The sequence below is a fragment of the Myotis daubentonii genome, chromosome 16, assembly GCF_963259705.1.
Source record: "Myotis daubentonii chromosome 16, mMyoDau2.1, whole genome shotgun sequence".
Lineage (NCBI taxonomy): Eukaryota > Metazoa > Chordata > Mammalia > Chiroptera > Vespertilionidae > Myotis > Myotis daubentonii.
This window is the reverse complement of record NC_081855.1, coordinates 4422072-4439903: the sequence shown is the minus strand read 5'-3', so window position 1 is coordinate 4439903 and position 17832 is coordinate 4422072. Positions and strand designations below refer to the sequence as shown.

The following is a 17832-nucleotide window of genomic DNA, read 5'->3' as shown; positions in this document are numbered from 1 at the left end:
GGTTTGCAAACACTTCAAGGTTTAGATCAAGTAATGTCAGATGTGGTTTCACAGCTGCCATGTGGCGACAACTGCGAGAAGATGCCTCGGGCACACGCCCAGCCCTCAGCCTGCACTGCAGAGCTGCCCTGCTTCGGAGCGGAACTCGTTTTGTGAGATGGAGAGTACAGCTCCTGAAAAGCTGATCGAAGAGCATCACCCAAGGGCAGGGCACCTATGGACCAGAGCGCCACTGAGACGCCCCAGCATGAGAATCTCATGGCTTTCAGGGCCATGGACAATGACAGCCAAACATTTCTGCAGTAACCCTGAAAACTTTTGTTTTTAAGTGAAACTGTGTATGGACTTGAAAAAAATCAAGCATATGCTCCTTTAAACTCCTGTAAGCAGCTCCTAGAAAGACAGCTTTTATTGACGGGATGAGACAGTTCCTAGCTGGTGTGACAAAGCCCAAGGAAAGAGGTGTGTGAGGCTAGCCTCCCTGGAAATAAGCAACGCTGGGGCTCTCAGGCTACCACGGTGTCTGTGCGTCAGGGAGTCTCAGTGCCTCCAGAAATTAGATACAAAGCTCTGGGAGCATGTGCCTACGTGTGCGCCCATCTCTGCCCTCCCCTCCGGACAGGATCCACACTGCTCTGAAATTCTCCAAGGGAGGCCTGCCGTCTGAGAGAGGACTGGAACCCCTGCCATGGATGGTTCTGCACCTGCCCTCCCCCTAGGCCTCCGCGAGTGCGGCTCCTCAGCCCACCCCTCCCCCCTCAGGTCTCAGAGCTCAGCCTCCAGGGCTTCCAGGACTGCCCTCCTGCTGGGGCTGGTCAGCACCTCCTCTCTCATGACACTCGCCCCTTCTGCACTTGGGTCGGTAAATGCCAGAAGACACACTACTTGGGGAAGTCCCAGGCCTGCCTTCTCACTATTACTTCAACTAACAAGGGTTAACAGAGCAGCTGGCAAATAGCCATTGAGTGGCTAGATGCTGCATGCACATGGATGGACAGACAGAGGTAGAGAATTCAACTTCATGGCTGATGGTAATTGTTTGAAAATGCTTTCATTGTGCATTAGTTTGCTCCTTCTTTCCTTGCATCCACTCTAACAAACCCAATCATCAGGATTCACCCAAATCCTGCTTTTGCCTAAATTTCCAATCTTAACTCAGCATTCAGGACCTGCCTCTGGGAGAAAGTAAGAGGTGGGGAATGATTTCTGACAGATGAGGTTTCTAGATGGCTGGGTTCTGGCTGCAGTGAATAAAACAGGAGAAGCAGGCTGGGTACAGTTGGGGTCGTGGAGGAATCCACAGAAGAACCAGGTGAGGCTGGGGCTGCTCCGGGCAGAGGCGGGAGTAGAGCAGGCTAGGAGACGCTAAGTGACGTTGCTTTGTCACACAATTAAGAAAAACACATAAAATATACATCGGCAAGATTTCATTCAGAACATTTCAGTGGTGTTTGCTATGATTTATTATCAACCAAAGAACCATCCAAAAAATGCTGCCATTATAAAAAAAGATACTTCTAGATAAAATCAAGTCGAATCCCTGCCTAATGCATCACCATGATATTTTACCAAGCATTTCTTTAGAAATAAAGCTAGATGGCATCCAAATGTCCTCACATCCATCTGGATCATTTGATTTCTTAATATACCAAAACAAAAATACATATTTTGCTCTCAAATATCCCTTAGTCCATTACAGCACTTGCGTTAGGGCTTTATTGTGCTCAGGAAGCAGAGCCATCTCCATCCAATTGGGAGAAACAGCCAGATGCTTTGGGGGTCGTTTGTGGGGGACAGTTCCGGAGGCATCGGGGAGACAGTTCTGGGGGACTCTACTGGACTGAATGCGACTCTTCTGTCCAGACCACCAACCACTCAGACTGCCTGTTCCCAGCCTCTTTCTTGATAAAGAATCTCCCAGGCTTGCTTCACAAAGCACTCCATTTGAAACCAACACAGTGCATCCGACACCCTTCATTTACTACCAAATGGAAATGATGAGTGAAGAAAGAAGACCTCATATCCTAGCTCACATCCCCAACAGTGCTCAGAGCACAGCCCCATCTTGGCAGGGAAAGCAGCCTTGGCAGCAGCGCCACGGCCGACTCCGCACGGGATGAATGGGCTAGGGCTCCGAACAGTGACCTCCCAGAGCAAGGGGCCTCCCGTCCTGGGCGCCTTTCAGCACATCTGCGAGGCCAGGCTGGCTTCAAATGCAAATGCACCTGCTTCGTCTACCAAGAGTGACGCTGTTAGAAAGATGCACAGCCGCCACACGGAAATAGCTCACCACATCAATGAGGAAATGAAAGACAAAGGGCATCCCCTAAATGCGGTGGCTTTTATGAACGGAGGACAAGCTCTCAGTTCCGCAGGTGGCAGATCCACAGCCACTGGCCCTGAGCATCAGCTGCGCTCACACAGGTCTCAGCTGTGAGGAGGATTCCAATAGAGATGTTTCTGCATTAGTGACAGCATCTTGACCCCATGAAGGGCCTCTGTGCCCGTGTACGTGACGGCGAACACAGACATGGTTGTGAGATGGGTCTGAATGGACCCCTCTGACGACCTGAGTGTGGCCCTGGGCCTACTCTGAGGATCTGAAGGTCCACACCTCACAGGGACCAGTGGGAAAATCAAGTGCCTGAGAACTGCCCACTCTTGGGTGAGCCAAGTGCTTGCTCAGCCAGCGCCTAGGGAAGGAGAACAGCACTTGCCATCATGGTGAGTGAATCACGGCGGGAGCGCGAGCGCACCAACGCCCTTCTCCTGCCGCTAAGATCCCGCCTGGAAGAGCTCAAAGTCAGAGTTATAGACACAGGCCGCACTTTTGTCCTGCCCAGGGTGGTGCCTGGCCTAGGAGAGCCTGGGGGAGAGGTGGGCACAGCACAGAGGCCCCCAGGGCAGGACACAGGGACCTCCGGCCCTCACTCCTCCCTTCCCAGGGCCTGCAGACCCTGTGCTGCGGGAAGGCCCTCGCGCCCAAACATGCTGCCCAAACAGAGCCTGGAAGATGTCCTGAGAGAGATGCTTCCGCTGCTCAGGTCGGGGTCATTCTGAAGGAAGGAGGCAAAGGAGGCAAGGTAAGCGAAACTGGAAGCTGCTGCTTCTCATCGCTAGGTTTTGCAATTTCCTAGAAAGATTGCGGCTTCTACAATCACACACGCTGATTTATGAGAACAGACACCGTGGGACGTGACTTTGCTGTCAAATGGCTCTTTGAGGCGACAGCATGACTCAGGTAACGCTCTCAGGCATGTGGGCTTCCTGCAGGCCGAGGGGCTCAAGTCCATGTGTCCCCAGTTGAAGCTGGACACACAGGCACACAAGACATTTTGCCAGGCCTCAGGGGCCCAAGAAGTCCTAACTGGACTCAAGCACTGCTGCCACCACTCATGGCCCTGTGCCCCTCAGCTGACCAGGGTTCGAATCCTGTCACCACCATCCACTGGCAGTGAGACCACCCTCACACGGCCTGGCCTCTCTGGGCTCCTTCCTCTTTGTGAAACCGAGACCAGTGGGGCTTGCGGAAGGGTCAGGAGGCCTCTGACACAGCGGCTCTCCCCGGAGGAGGTACCTGGCCTGGCACTGCTCTCTGCCCACCCCATGACCACCAGACCCTGGGGACCAGAGCTCTTTTGGGCACTCCAACTTCTGTCTCACATAGCAGAGCCATAAATGGGTGACTGTGGTGGCCCAGGCCTTCATGGGGACAGAGGCTGTGGTCTCTACCTCCTCTTTCTGCTGCTGTGGTCCTGTAAGGGAGGGGCTGGGAGCCCACACCGAGCCCAGAGCCAGCATCTGCCTCCAGCGACGGTTGCCAGTCCAGCTAAGTTCCTTCCTCTGACTAAACTGCAGCGAAGTGCCCGCGCAGCCTTCCTCCACAGGGCAGCACCTGCCTGCAGCTTACAGGCCATTTCCTGGCCAGGACCCTCGCTGCTGAGGACACCCCGCCCTCGGCTGGGCCTGAGCGAGGCTTCGACATCCGCTCCCCCTGGGAGAAGCTCCAGGCCGCACTACCACTTCACAGGGAGGAGCAGGAAAGACTGCTTTTAGTTTAACGAGGCAAATTACGAAAAAGTGCATTCCGATTGCCCCAGGAAAAATGAAAAGAGAAAACAGATATAAATCCACGGGGGAAGGCCCAAGAGGCACAAGATGAGAGTGTAGCAAAGTACCATCACCCAGCTCACGCTCAGGCTGCCAGGGGGTCTGACTGCACAACAGAGGGACAAACCGAAGACACCTGGTGCGACGGCCAACCCCTGCCTGTCACATGACATCATCTCACCACCCATGATACTCCTGGCAACACCTCTAACTTGATTCCAATCCAGACCCTGGATCTGTTTCCCAGCTCACACAAGTGTAGAACGAGAACTGAGCAAACACTGCACAAGGCAGCCATGAGCCAACCCCGCCCCAGGGATGCTGCAAGGCAACTGCCGGGTCTCCTGCACAGCAGGGTCAAGAGAAAAAGGGAATTCGCTGCAATGCGACCAAGGGGACAGGACAAGCAGATGCAACTCGTGGTCCTGGGGTGGCCTAGGGTTAGACAGATGAGCGGGAAGGCACTTTGAGGACAGCTGGCAACTGTGTACGCAGTATTGGATGACTGTTAGGGTGGCAACGGCTCACTCTTCAGGAGGCATGCTCAAGTGCTGCTGGGGAGAACTTCTCTTTAACACTCCGGTCTCAAAGGAAGCGAGAGCCACTCCTCTCCCAGAGGAAACAACTGTTGACATTTTCTTGTGATTCCACCCAGAAAAGCTTTCTAAGGCGTGCTCCACGTGTGGATGTGTGGGTGCGCCTGTCTGGCATATACCCGCAGGACGCCTCGTCCATTCCTGTGTGTGTAAGGCCTTGTGTGTGTGTGTGTCTTGTCTTGGGCTGACCTAGGCAGAGTGTTTCGACATGAGAGGCAGCCCAATGTGGAGGGCAAGCCCAAACACCTGGGCTCAGGTCTGGGCTCTGCCACTTCTCAATACGTGGCCTTGGTCCAGGCAGGGAATTCTCGGTGCCTCAGTTTTCTCATCTGCAGAACGGAGGCAGAGTGCCTGCCTCCGAGGGTGGCAGTGAGGGTTAAATGAGTTCATATGTGGAAAGCAAGCACTTAGTCCAACGCCTCACCCATACAACACTTATAGCATCGCAATGAGCCCTCAGTCTAGGAGAGGGTACTGCTCCCAAACGCCCTAACTTACAGGCCATGGCTGAGGGATTGGGGTGAGGAACTGGCCCAAGGCCACTCGCCAGTGAGAGAAAGTCTGACCCTGAAGATCTTGCTCTTTATGAGCAACCTTTCCCACAGGTCCGTAACTAGGGCCCAAGAGGTTAGTGACTCTCACAGCTGGCAGAACTCCAAGCCACGTCTCGCGCTTGCTCCTAGCACCCTTCGGGGCTCGGAGACTGCAGTCCTTTCCACGCAAGCTCAGCCTAGGCAAAGGCCCCCCTCTCCCAAGCAAGCGTGCGTTCCAGCACAGAGATGCCCACCTAAGTGATGAAGGGGAGGGAGTGCCAGGACAGAGGGGGCTTCTGTGTTCAGAGGTCAGGGAGTTGTTCTGACATGAGATACTGGAGCAGAGGCGGGGTGAGTGCAGAGGCCACGTGTAGAGCAGGTGGGAGTTTCGCTCATGGGGTGGAGGGCTCTGAGACTGGTATGGGCAGAAGGTGCCCAAGGGGTCAGATGGAAGAGCCATGGTCATTCCAGAGGACCCTGGAGGGCTTTGGGAGGGTCTATGCAGAGCAATGATGCAATAGGACCAGTCCAGGAGCAATGTGGGATCTCGGGCCAGGGCTGCAGCTTTGCAGGAGCTGAAAAGGGGCCAGGTTCTGATTAACTGAGGTTCTGATACCTGGAGACATTGCTGACCATCCAGCCAGAGGCCTGGCTCACGATGACCTTCAGCAGCAAGGCTCCCCGCTTCCCACCAACAGGGGCAGCTGTGACATCAGCTGTGCGAGTAGACTCAGCACCTGCAGTGCTTTGTTCTGACCGGGGCCATCAGAACTGGCCCCCAGACGACATGTTGAAGACCTCATCTTGGCACCTCAGAACTGAACCGTATTTGGAAACGTTGTTACAGATTTAATTAGGTAAGATGAGGCCACACTGAAGCAGGGTGGGCCCCTAATCCAATAACTGGTGTCCTTACAAGAGAAGAGACACAGGAGCAGTTGCACAAGGAACGCATCTGAGCGGGACGGGGACTAGAGCGCTGCAACTGCTAGCCAAGGCACCAAGGCCGGCCGGCCACCACCAGGAGCTGGGAAAATGCCAGGACCGAGCCTCCCCTAGGGTTTCTGAGGGAGCACGGCCCTGCAGACCAGTGTTGGCTCCAGAAGAGTGGCACAACCTAAAGCCACCCACCGGGTTTGCACTTCATTGCAGCATCCCTGGGAAGCACATCTCAGTGGCCCACCACCTCCCTGCACACACTGCAGGGGCAGCCTCACCAAGCAGGGAATGGACCCCACCCCTGGCTCTTGACTGGGCCTGCCCTGCTCATGAGCACATCCTGCCCCTGGGCACCTGTCACAGCAGCCGACATTCAGTTCTGAGAGTCCCCTAGCTCTTTCTGCCTTGGGACTGTCCATTCTCCTCATGTGTCAGCTCCAATGCTGCCATCTGTCTAGCAAGCCTTCCCCAACTGTGCCACCAGAATGCTCCGCAGAGCAGGGGCCCCTATGGGCTTCACTCGCCACAGACGCCCTCACTCACCCCCGGGCACCAAGTGCAGGCCGGTGCTCTGCGAGCACAGAGGGCGTCTGCTCCGCGGGTCCCTCGGGGCCTCGCCTGCCCCCTCACCACTGGTACTTATGCATTCTACACCTCGCACCTGCTGGCGGTCCGGCCACCTCCCCAAGATGGTAGAAGCCATGCAGCCTTGTTCCAGGCACAGAGCAGAGTTCAAACACATGTCAGTTTATTTTCAAGTTTAGTCCCAGGGAAAACAATGGCTGTGATTTCCAAGAACACACCTCACATACTCGTTACCATATTGGCGCTGCCACCTCCGGTTACAGACACAGAAGCTGAAACCCAGGGAGGAGGAAGATAGAGCCAGAGCGATGGGGGGAGGAGTGTGGAGCTCATGGATAAAAGGCAGTCCTTTTACTTGTCTGCACGAGTCGCAGCCCACCTCGATCTGAAACAGAGCGAGGCTAAGCTCTCTCCTTGGGCTGCATCCCAAGACCACAACCTGTGTGTGTGTGTGTGTGTGTGTGTGTGTGTGTGTGTGTGTGTGTGTGAGGGGGGAGAGGGGCGGCCTGTAGGAAGGAGGCTTGTCCAACACATGGAGCCACGCTCTTCACTGCTGCTTCTCCAGGGGTTCCCATGGTTCCTGTCGCTTTACCCAGTGAAAGCTGCTCTCTGAGTGGGACTGGGAACCACCACAGCTCTCCAGGTGGGAGTGGGGCAGGGAGGTGGAACAGATGGGGGCTCTGAATATTGGCACTCAAATTTGTGAGGAGGCACAGGGCAAGGCATGAATTTCAACAACTACATACTTATCTATTTTTTAATTCAATCAAAACCTAAAGATGGTAAATGCCTATAGCAGCTTCTTAGAGCAGCAATTTTCAACAGGTGTACAGCAAGAATTTTTAAAACATGCAATACCTGACTTCTTTTCCCTTAGACTATCAAGGAAAAAAGCGACAACAACCAACACAGCAATAGTCCACTGGTGTGAATGAATCAAAATTATACCTACTACCCGTTTGTTGTTGCTCAGTGGTTAGAGTGTCAGTCCGAACACCAAAAGGTTTCGGATTTGATTCCCAGTCAAGAATCCGTACCTGAGTTGCAGGTTCAATTCCTGGCCCAGGTCGGGGGGTAACCAATGGATGTGTCTCTCTCACATCCACCTCTATCTCCCTCCTTCCACTCTATCTAAAATGATAGAGTTGATCTGAACTTCAACTTCCCTCCAGGTTAAGAACCTGGTTGCTTTGCCCACAGATGATGGCCACGACAAAACCCCACAGCCGGGGCTCTAGATTGCCCACGCTCCCAGCCCAGGCAGCAGGACCCCGGCACTGAAAATGGCAGGGCTGTCCGCTGTGACCACGAGGCGCGCCTGACCCCAGGTGAGGATGCCAGGAAGCTTCACCCAGGGGATGCTGAGTATAGCTGTTAAAAAGTTTACAGGACTGCGGAGAAACGAGAGAATGCTTCTATTATAATGTTGTGAGACAAAAAGCAGAGAGAAAGTTGCATCTACACCAATGTCAAACTCGCAGCCCATATGCAGCCCACAATGAGTATTTTTGTGGCCCAGTCAATATAGCGGTCTGTAAGAAACATTTTAATAAAAATTTCATAACTTACTTTTTACAATATCCCGTTACACATAATTATTAAAAACAAACTACAACGTTCGCTAACGACATGATCATGTTGCATTCATTTCCCTTACGCACCTTACGTGCAGGCGCACCATTTCTCTCCACTAATACTAGCAGCGAATATTTTAGCAGCCGATGGCCACGTCATTGGTCTTGGACTGACTTGTTTGGTGCACGTAACAGGAAATATTTTGCTTTCGGAGAACAAGAAAAATAAGTTTATTTGCGTTATGCTTATTAGTTTGTGCAATTATTCAGTGTCTGGTAAATTAATGTTCAAGAAAAAAATATTAATTTTTATTAAAATGTTCTATTATTTTATGTTAATGATGACTCATTTATTTCAGCCCTTTGTATTCAGCATGTCTCTATCGAAATAAATCTACGTTTCTAGGAAAATTGAAGCTTTTGTTTTGTTTTTTTGCGGCCCACATACACTTACACCTTATTTGGCCTGTGTTAGCCTTTGAGTTTGACAGGCTTGATCTACACTGTAACTGCAACCCTGAAATAAAAAATGCTCTTAAAAAAAAAAAAAGTCCAGCTCTGGACAGTGTTTTCAGTGGTTAGACTGTCAGACTGAACGCCGAAGAGTCTTGGGTTCGATTCCCAGTCAAGGGCATGGACCTCAGTTGCAGGCTCCAGTCAGGGTTCATGCAGGAGGCAACCAATCGATGTGTCTCTCTCACACTGATGTTTCTCTCTCTCCCTGCCTTCCACTCTAAAAATCAATGGAAAAAATATCCTTGGGTGAGGATTAACAACAACAACAATATAAAAAGTCCAGAAGGAAATACATTAACATGTGAACAACAGTTGTCTTTGTGTAATAAGATTCTGAGATACTTCTTGCATTTTCTACACTATCAAAAATGAACATGCATTACTTGGATAATGGGAAAGCTGGCAGAGTTTTTTATTTCAGACTAGGGGCCCGGTGCACGAAATTCGTGCACTGGGTGTGTGGGGGGAGGGGAGTGTCCCTCAGCCCAGCCTGCCCCCTCTCACATACTGGGAGCCCTCAGGCGTTGACCCCCATCATCCTCCGATCGCCTGATCGGCCCCTTGCCCAGGCCTGACGCCTCCGTCAGAGGTGTCAGGCTTGGACAGGGGACCCCCATCTTCCCCTGATCACTGGCTCTGGCCCCTGCCCAGGCCTGAGGCCTCTGGCCCAGGAATCATGCCTGGGCAGGGGACCCCCATCTCCCTCTGATCGCTTGCTCCACCCCCCGCCCAAGCCTGACGCCTCTGACCCAGGCTTCAGGCCTGGGCAAGGGGACCATCATATCCTCCCAATCCCCGGCTCCGCCCCCCACCCAGGCCTGATGCCTCGGCCAGAGGAGTTGACCCTCATCACCCTCCGATCACCAATCACCGGATCGGCCCCTTGACCAGGCCTAAGGCCTCCGGCAGAGGTGTCAGGCCTGGGCAGGGGACCCCCAGCTCCCCGCGGTTGCAGGCTCTGCCCCTGCCCAGGCCTAACACCTCTGGCCTAGGCGTCCGGCCCGGGCAGCGGGGACCCGCAGCTGCAGCGGCCCCGCGATTGTGGGCTCTGCTTTAGGCCCAGGCAAGAGACCCCTAGCTCCCGGGACTGCCAGCTTCGACCGTGCCCAGCTCCCATCACTGGCTCCACCCCTACTTCCTGCTATCACTGGCCAGGGCGGAAAAGGCACCTGATTCTCCAATCATGGCTGGGGGTCAGGGCAAAGGCGGCCCCAGGGCCACCTTTGCCCTGCCCCCCAGCTCTTAGCTCCCCCCTGGGTTTCTGATCACTGTCAGTGGCAGGGGGCTTCTTCCTGCTTTCCCTTTTGCCTCCCTGCATTGTGCCTACATATGCAAATTAACCGCCATCTTGTTGGCAGTTAACTGCCAATCATAGTTGGCAGTTAATTTGCATATAGCCCTGATTAGCCAATGAAAAGGGTATCGTCGTTCGCCAATTACCATTTTTCTCTTTTATTAGATAGGATGCTTCCCACCGCTACCAGTTAGCAGTGGAAGAGGAGGCCACCAGGATCTCACCTGAAGGGTGCTGTTAACTGTGGACAGTGGGACTGAGCCTCCCACTAGCAGTCAGCAGTAGGGGCTGCAGTCAGTGGGCAACATCAGTTTCGAGCTGCTGACTCTCCATCTCAGAGGGCACTCTACTCATCAGCAGTGGGAGGGAGATGGAGGAAGAAACTTCAACAGAACAAGGCCGCACACTGACTCAGCCCCCGGAGCCCGGGGCGCGCACACTGCACTCACCAGAGGCTTCACTCCCCAGTGACGCTTGGGCCTATCCCAGAGGTTCCCACAATTTGCTGACCTGTGGCCCAGGCTTCGGGGCAGGTGAGACATTAAACAGCTCCTGGGCAGACAGCTTGAGAGCTGGTGGCTTAGGGAAAAAGGCAAGCTGGCTAATGAGGAATAGCATCTACACTAGTAATAGAGGAATAGCAAATTGTCCTGGACGCAGTCACAATAACAATAACGACCAACAGTAACGACCAAACAGCAGGCTGCTTGAGGTGACAAGGCTGGCAGGGGAGTTAGTGAGGGACGACCAAATGACTGAAGAGAAGGCTGCGTGGGGCGACCAGGCTGGCAGGGGGGTTAGTGAGGGATGACCAAACGACTGAATAGCAGGCTGTGTGGGGTGACCAGGCCGGGAGTGGGGGAGGCAGTTAGGGGCAACTAGGCTGGCAGGGCAGGGCAGTTAGGCACGACTAGGCTGGCAGGGGAGGGCAGTTGGGGGTGATCAGGTTGGCAGGGGAGGGCAGTTGGGGCCAACCAGGCCGGCAGGGGAGGGCAGTTGGAGGCGATCAGGTCAGCAGGGGAGAAGTTAGGTGTCGATCAGGCCGGCAGGGGAGTGGTTAGGGGGCGATCAGGCTGGCAGGCAGAAGCAGTTAGGGGCAATCAGGCAGGCAGGCAGGCAGGCAGGCAGGCAAGCAGTTATGAGCCAGCAGTCCTGGATTATGAGAGAGATGTCCGACTGCCAGTTTAGGCCCAATCTCACAGGGGGTCCCAGATTGGAGAGGATGCAGGCAGGGCTGAGGGACACACACCCCCATGTATGAATTTCATGCACCAGGCCTCTAGTTTATTACTAAGCAATAACTACAACTATGAATTATACTACTGCTAAACTCAACTTTAAAGCATCAAGAAAATACACAGATATGTATAACTAGAGGCCTGGTGCATGAAATTCATGTGGGGGGGGGGGAAGTCCCTCAGCCCAGCCTGCACCCTCTCCAATCCGGGACCCCTCGGGGGATGTCCGACTGCTGGTTTAGGCCGGATCCTCTCACAATCCTGGACTGCTGGCTCCTAATTGCTCACCTGCTTGCCTGCCTGATCACCCCTAACAGCCCCCCACTGCCGGCCTGATCGCCCAACACAACCTGCTTGTTCAGTCATTTGGTCGTCCCTCACTAACCCCCATGCCGGCCTGGTTGCCCCACGCAGCCTGCTTGTTCAGTCGTTTGGCTGTCCCTCACTAACCTCCCTGCTGGCCTGGTTGTAGGCAGCCATCTTGTGAGGGTTAATTTGCATATTACCTCTTTATTATATAGAATGTTTCTATATTGTGGGGGAAAATAACCTACAAAGTAAGTTTTCAAAAGACTAATGCTCATGCCAGAGGTGAGCACATCACATAAAAACATTCCTCCCCCCAAAATTAGGTTTAGCAATTGCTCATGCAGTGTGTGATGAACACCTCTCCAGGGTCAGGCCTGCACACAGCACAAACAAGGCTCCTGCTCCTACAGTGTGTTTCAGCACAGCGAGCCTGAAAATACAGGCACTGCCAACTTCAGAGGGTGAAAATTACTCTAAGACAACAGAATAACCTGGTACAGAGACTTTATCTAATTACTAGAGGCCCAATGCACGAAATTCGTGCCAGGGGCTCAGCCCTCACAGCCCCAGCTTCATCCAGAAAGTCATCTGGTCTAATTAGCATATTATGTTTTTATTATTATACTCTATTTTCCCATACAAAGAGAACTCTATCTTTAGACCTTCCCTCTCACTTTTATTCGTAACTTTTGTAACTGCCCCCTTAGAGCTGACCACTTGAAACCAGCCACTATGCAGCCATGAATCAGAAACTGTCCAGCAGTGGGGCTGTGTTATAGAGCCTGACTTAAACTCCCCTTTTCCCTTTTTCATACCCCATTCTTGACAGTTTGTTAAAAAACAGTTTACCTACCTATACTACAAAGGACACTTTAAAGACAAAGTGATGTAAATATTATATTCATAACTTCAATTTTCTATGGTGCAAGTCAACATCAATCATATAATTAATAATGATCAAAACTGCCCTAATTAGCCCTGCGGGTGTGGCTCAGTGGCTGAGCATCGACCCATGAACCATGAGGCCACCAGTTCGATTCCAGTCAGGGCACATGCCCGGGATGTGGGCCTGATCCCGTGTAGAGGGCATGCAGGAGGCAATCGATGTTTCTCTCTAATCGATGTTTTTATCTCTCTATTCCTCGCTCTTCCTCTCTCAAATCAATAAAAACATTAAAAGAAACCCTGCTCTAATCAGCACTTTTGATGGTTGTGTTGCAATCTGATATCATACTCTCTGACAATCAGGGCTCCCTGGGATCTGGGTTCCCATTAAGTAATCATTGAAATAGGAATTCCTGCTTTTAACAACCATGAAAGTAAGAAAAAGAGCATCACACGAGATGGACCCCACACAAGCATAACATTTCAATAGGTGTACACTGTATATTCAAACAGTTTGTAGAACAATTTAAAAACTACTTTTTTATTTTATATTTTTACTGAATTCAGAGAGGAAGGGGGAGGGAGAGAGATAGAAACATTAATGATGAGAGAGAATCATTGCTCGGCTGCCTCCTGCACATCCCCCACTGGGGATCGAGCCCGCAACCCAGGCATTGCCCTTGACCAGAATTGAACCTGGGACTCTTCAGTCCACAGGCCAACGCTCTATTCACTGAGCCAAACCAGCTAGGGCAAGAATGAGCACGTTTAATGTTTAACTCTTGAACAGATGTGTCAATAAAACTGCCACCTCCCAGTGTCTGTTGGCATCACTGACCCACTCCCTCTGTGATTCTGTTTTCCCCGTGAAGACATTAGCTCTCTCCAAAGCAGGCTCGGGATGACAGCCCAGCATCTGCTCTGCCCTGGGACTCACCGCCTGTCAAAGAACATATCTGCTCCAACAAAATGGGGTGTCAAAAGAACCCCATCTCCTGCCCAATTTCTAGTCTGCACCCCTCAGAAAACAATGCCACGATGCAGCCCAAAGCCAAGTGGGAGGCCGAGGGCTGGCTATCCCTAGGCGTCATGATACCAGGTAATCGCCTAGCCAGCCGCCAGCAACCACCTCTCAGCCCTGAGCATGTCCACGAGCCCTTTCCTGAGTAGTGCCCCTCAGCCCAGCACCTCAGAGCTTCCCTCCCCTCCACCGCCCACACTTCCCAGAGGCCTCGATTGGCCCAGGCTCCTCTAAGACCACACCCAGGAGGGCTTCTTCTTCTCCTTTGTTGTTGTTGTTGATCCTCACCTGAGGATATTTTCTCCATTGACTATACACACACACACACACACACACACACACACACACACACACACTCACACACACACACACACAGTGGCCGGATTATTATGACCATCTGACATTTGTAGGCAAATTAGCTATAATTTCGTGCTGAAGTTGCTAGAGGGCCAGACCATTAAAATAAGGAAGCAGGTTGTTTACCACGGCAGTAGAAGTGATTTTTTTTCTGAAGATATGGGTAAACAACGCGATGTAACAGCCTTTGAACGTGGGATATAGACTGAGTGGCCAGATTATTATGACCACCCCATCAGTATTTCGTTGGGCCACCTACTATTGCCTTCAATACTGCAGCGATTCTTTTTGGCATTGACTCCACGAGATGTTGAAAGGTGATGAGAGGAATCTGACACCATGCCTGATGAATAGCACTGTCCAGTTGTGAGATTTGATGGTTGTGGAACTAGCTGCCTGGTGGCTCTTTTAACTTGGTCCCACAAATGCTCAATTGGATTGAGATCTGGTGATTGTGGGGGACACGTAAGCAAGGTAAAGTCTCCCTCATGTTCTTGAAACCACTCCTGCACAATACGAGCACCGTGGCATGGCGCATTGTCTTGTTGGAAGAAGCCATCTCCATTGGGATAACCAATCAACATGATAGGATGAACCTGATCAGCAACGATACTTAGGTATGTTGTGCTATTCAGACGTTGTTCTACATGAATTAAAGGGCCCAAATCATGCCAGGAAAACATGCCCCAAACCATAACACTGCCCCCACCAGCTTGAAGGGTTGTACTCATGCATGTGGGGTGCATGCTTTCATGCTGTTTCCGCCAAATTCTCACTCTGCCATCTGCATGATGCAACTGGAAATGTGATTCATCGGACCACATGACTTTTTTCCAGTGCTTGACTGTCCAATCCTTGTGTTCCTGTGCGAATTGGAGACATTTTATCTTGGTAACTGCAGACAGTAAAGGTGTTCGAACAGGCCTTCAGCTTCCATATCCCATACGATGCAGTGTATGGCTAATTTGCCTACAAACGTCAGGTGGTCGTAATAATCTGGCCTGTGTGTGTGTGTGTGTATGTGTGTGTGTGTGTGTGTGTGTGTGTGTGTGTGTGTGTGTATATATATATATATATATATATATATATATATGTATTCATTCCACATTCAATGGCAAATTGCGTTGTTTACCCATATCTTCAGAAAAAAATCACTTCTACTGTCGTGGTAAACAACCTGCTCCCCTATTTATAATGGTCTGGCCCTCTAGCAACTTCAATGCGAAATTATAGCTAATTTGCCTACAAATGTCAGGTGGTCATAATAATCTGGCCACTCAGAGAGTGTGTGTATATTGATTTCAGAAAGGAAGGGAGAGAGGGAGAGAGAGAGATAGAAACATCAATGATGAGAGAGAACCACTGATCGGCTGCCTCCTGCATGCCCCCTACTGGGGATCGAGCCCACAACCCGGGCATGTGCCCTTGACCGGAATAGAATCTAGGACCTTTCAGTCCGCAGGCCAACACAATTTCCACTGAACGAAACCAGCTAGGGCTCTCCATTGATTTTTAGAGAGAGTACAAGGGAAAGAAGGGAGGGGAGGGAGGAGGGAGGGAGGGAGGGGGGAGAGAGGGAGAAGGGAGGGAGGGAGGGGGGAGAGAGAGAGAGAGAGAGAAACATCAATGTGAGAGAGACACATGGATTGGTTGTCTCCCGCATGTGCCCTGACCGGGCCAGGGATCAAATCTGCAACTTAGGTACATGCCCTTGATTGGGAATTGAACTCGAGACCCTACAGTAAATGGGCTGATTCTCTAACCACTTACCCACACCAGCCAGAGCCCAGAAAGGCTTGAGCCACATACTGGCTAGGTTTGATTTTTGTTTTAAAGCAATTAATATTTCCCCACATCCTCAAATTTTCAAACAGACTCATGTAAGACTCCCTCTCTCAGATGCCTGGTTCTTTGGAAACGCTCTCTTGCGTGTGTACACGTGCTCCTCGGCAGTGTGCTGGTAGAGCCGGTGCCACGGCGTCAGCCACCCCTGACGCCCCGTGCTGCAGAGACCAGCTTTCCTGGAGCCCCGGAGGGCAGGCTGTTTCCAGGGCCTTCTCAAACCACGTGGGAAACGATGCACACAACAGCTTTCAGAATCCTTTAATGGGCTTAAGAATGTCTGATCTCCATAGGGAGTGGGAGAGCCATCCATCCCTCCACTCCCGGCGAGAGACTGCGTGCAGACCATGGGATGCAGCCAGGATAGAGAGCCCAGTGCTCCCGCGAGGGCCTGGGCTCAAGGCCTGCCTCTCCTCCTCACAGGGAGCGCTCGGCCTCCGTGGACCTCATCTAGATCCTGACTCTTGTTCAGCAACTAAAGAGAAACTGTCCTCTTTGGTGCTGGTGGCTGAAAAGTTCAGTCAAATCTCCAGCAGTTATGTGTGACCCTGGCCTTGTCTTATTTTCCTATCCTTATTATCCTTTTGCCCATTTTTTTCCTGGTATCTATTTAATCCTCTGACATTGCCAACTGCAATGCTTTCTTAAATGAAATAAATGTGGCGAATCACTGCCGATGGTGCGCAAGGGGACCTGCCCTGTATGCAGGCTCCCGGCCCCAATGGAAGGCTGGCCTGAAGGGCGCACTGACGTCCCTGGGAGCAGACCTGACCCCCGCCACGGACGGCTTCTCTGCACCGGCCAGAGTGCTGAAGGTGTCAACCGAGCAGGGGTTCATCAGGACAGCTTGCGAGACCGGGCCACAGGTGGCAGCAACCACCCCATGCAAAGCACGCCACTGCCCACTGGGTTCTGGGGCCTCAGGTTGGTCCTCATCCACCTGAAGGAATCACAGAGCAGTGAGGATTTCTAGTCTCCCCCTTCCTTCCATTTCACCTTTCCTGAGAATGGGAATGCTGACACCCAGAAACCCAAGGCCCCAGCCAGAGGGTCACGGTCACGGTCACACTGCAGCAAGGTGAGTGCGGGCCTGGCTCGGACACTGACGCGGGAGCCCACAAAGGGAGCTTCTCTCCTCTCATGAGCCCTCCCCTGTGGAGGCCAACTGAGGCCCAGGGAGGGGGTGAGCATCATGTCAGAAGACAGCAGCCATCTCTACATTCCAGGCTTCCAGCTTGACTCACAGGGACAATTCTCCCAACCCGTGTGGGGCCTTTGATATGGGTTCCCGCCACCCCAAGAACATCTACAATTTTCCCACAGCCTGCTGAACATCACGAGTGGCTCTGCAGAATGTGGGAGGGTGGACAGAGCCCTGGGCAGGGGGACAAGTGGGCTGTTCACTCCATACAAGCTGGCTACCCTGTCTGGATAGTCTTAGGCAAAACCCAACCCCTCACAACCCGAGAGACCACCTCAGGGCCCCACAGCTTCACCTGCACAGCTGTTCTGACTACTCCCCATGACCAAGTGAGGCAGCCAACACAGGTGGGCCCAGGAGCCAGCCTCGATATGGGGGGGAACCAGGAACAATGAAACCATGTGAGTGCAGGGGAGGCCAGAGTGCAGGAGGCACCTTCAGCCTGGAATGCTCCCTACGCCCTAGACGTCTCAGACCTCCTCCACTCCACCTGCGAGCCTGGTAGGCACATCAGCATGTCCAGAAGCAATCCCGCCTCTGCTCACACCTGCTCTTCTAACAGCTGCCCTCTCGTCAGGGGACAACAGTCATCAGAGCTGTCCCAAACGCCTCTCCCCTGGCCCAGTCCTGCAGCAAGTCTTATCACTCTTATCCCTCTCGGTCACGATACACCCAGACCTCCACAGCCCCCCATCAGATCGAGGCACATCGTCTCCCACCTGGATGAGGGCAGTGGTCTCCTGACTGGCTTTCCTGGGCCCACCTTGCTTCATACATAGCTGGAGGGTCCTCCTGAGCCTTCTCATCCCTAAATCGGATCAGGTCCCTCCTC

The 17832-nt window shown here is 52.5% G+C and overlaps 1 protein-coding gene across 14 annotated transcripts in view; it reads right to left on the bottom strand.

Annotated features, from left to right (window-relative positions):
- Positions 1 to 17832, bottom strand: part of EPN2 (epsin 2) — an 88847-nt gene that overhangs the window by 24433 nt on the left and 46582 nt on the right. The window lies entirely within an intron of this gene.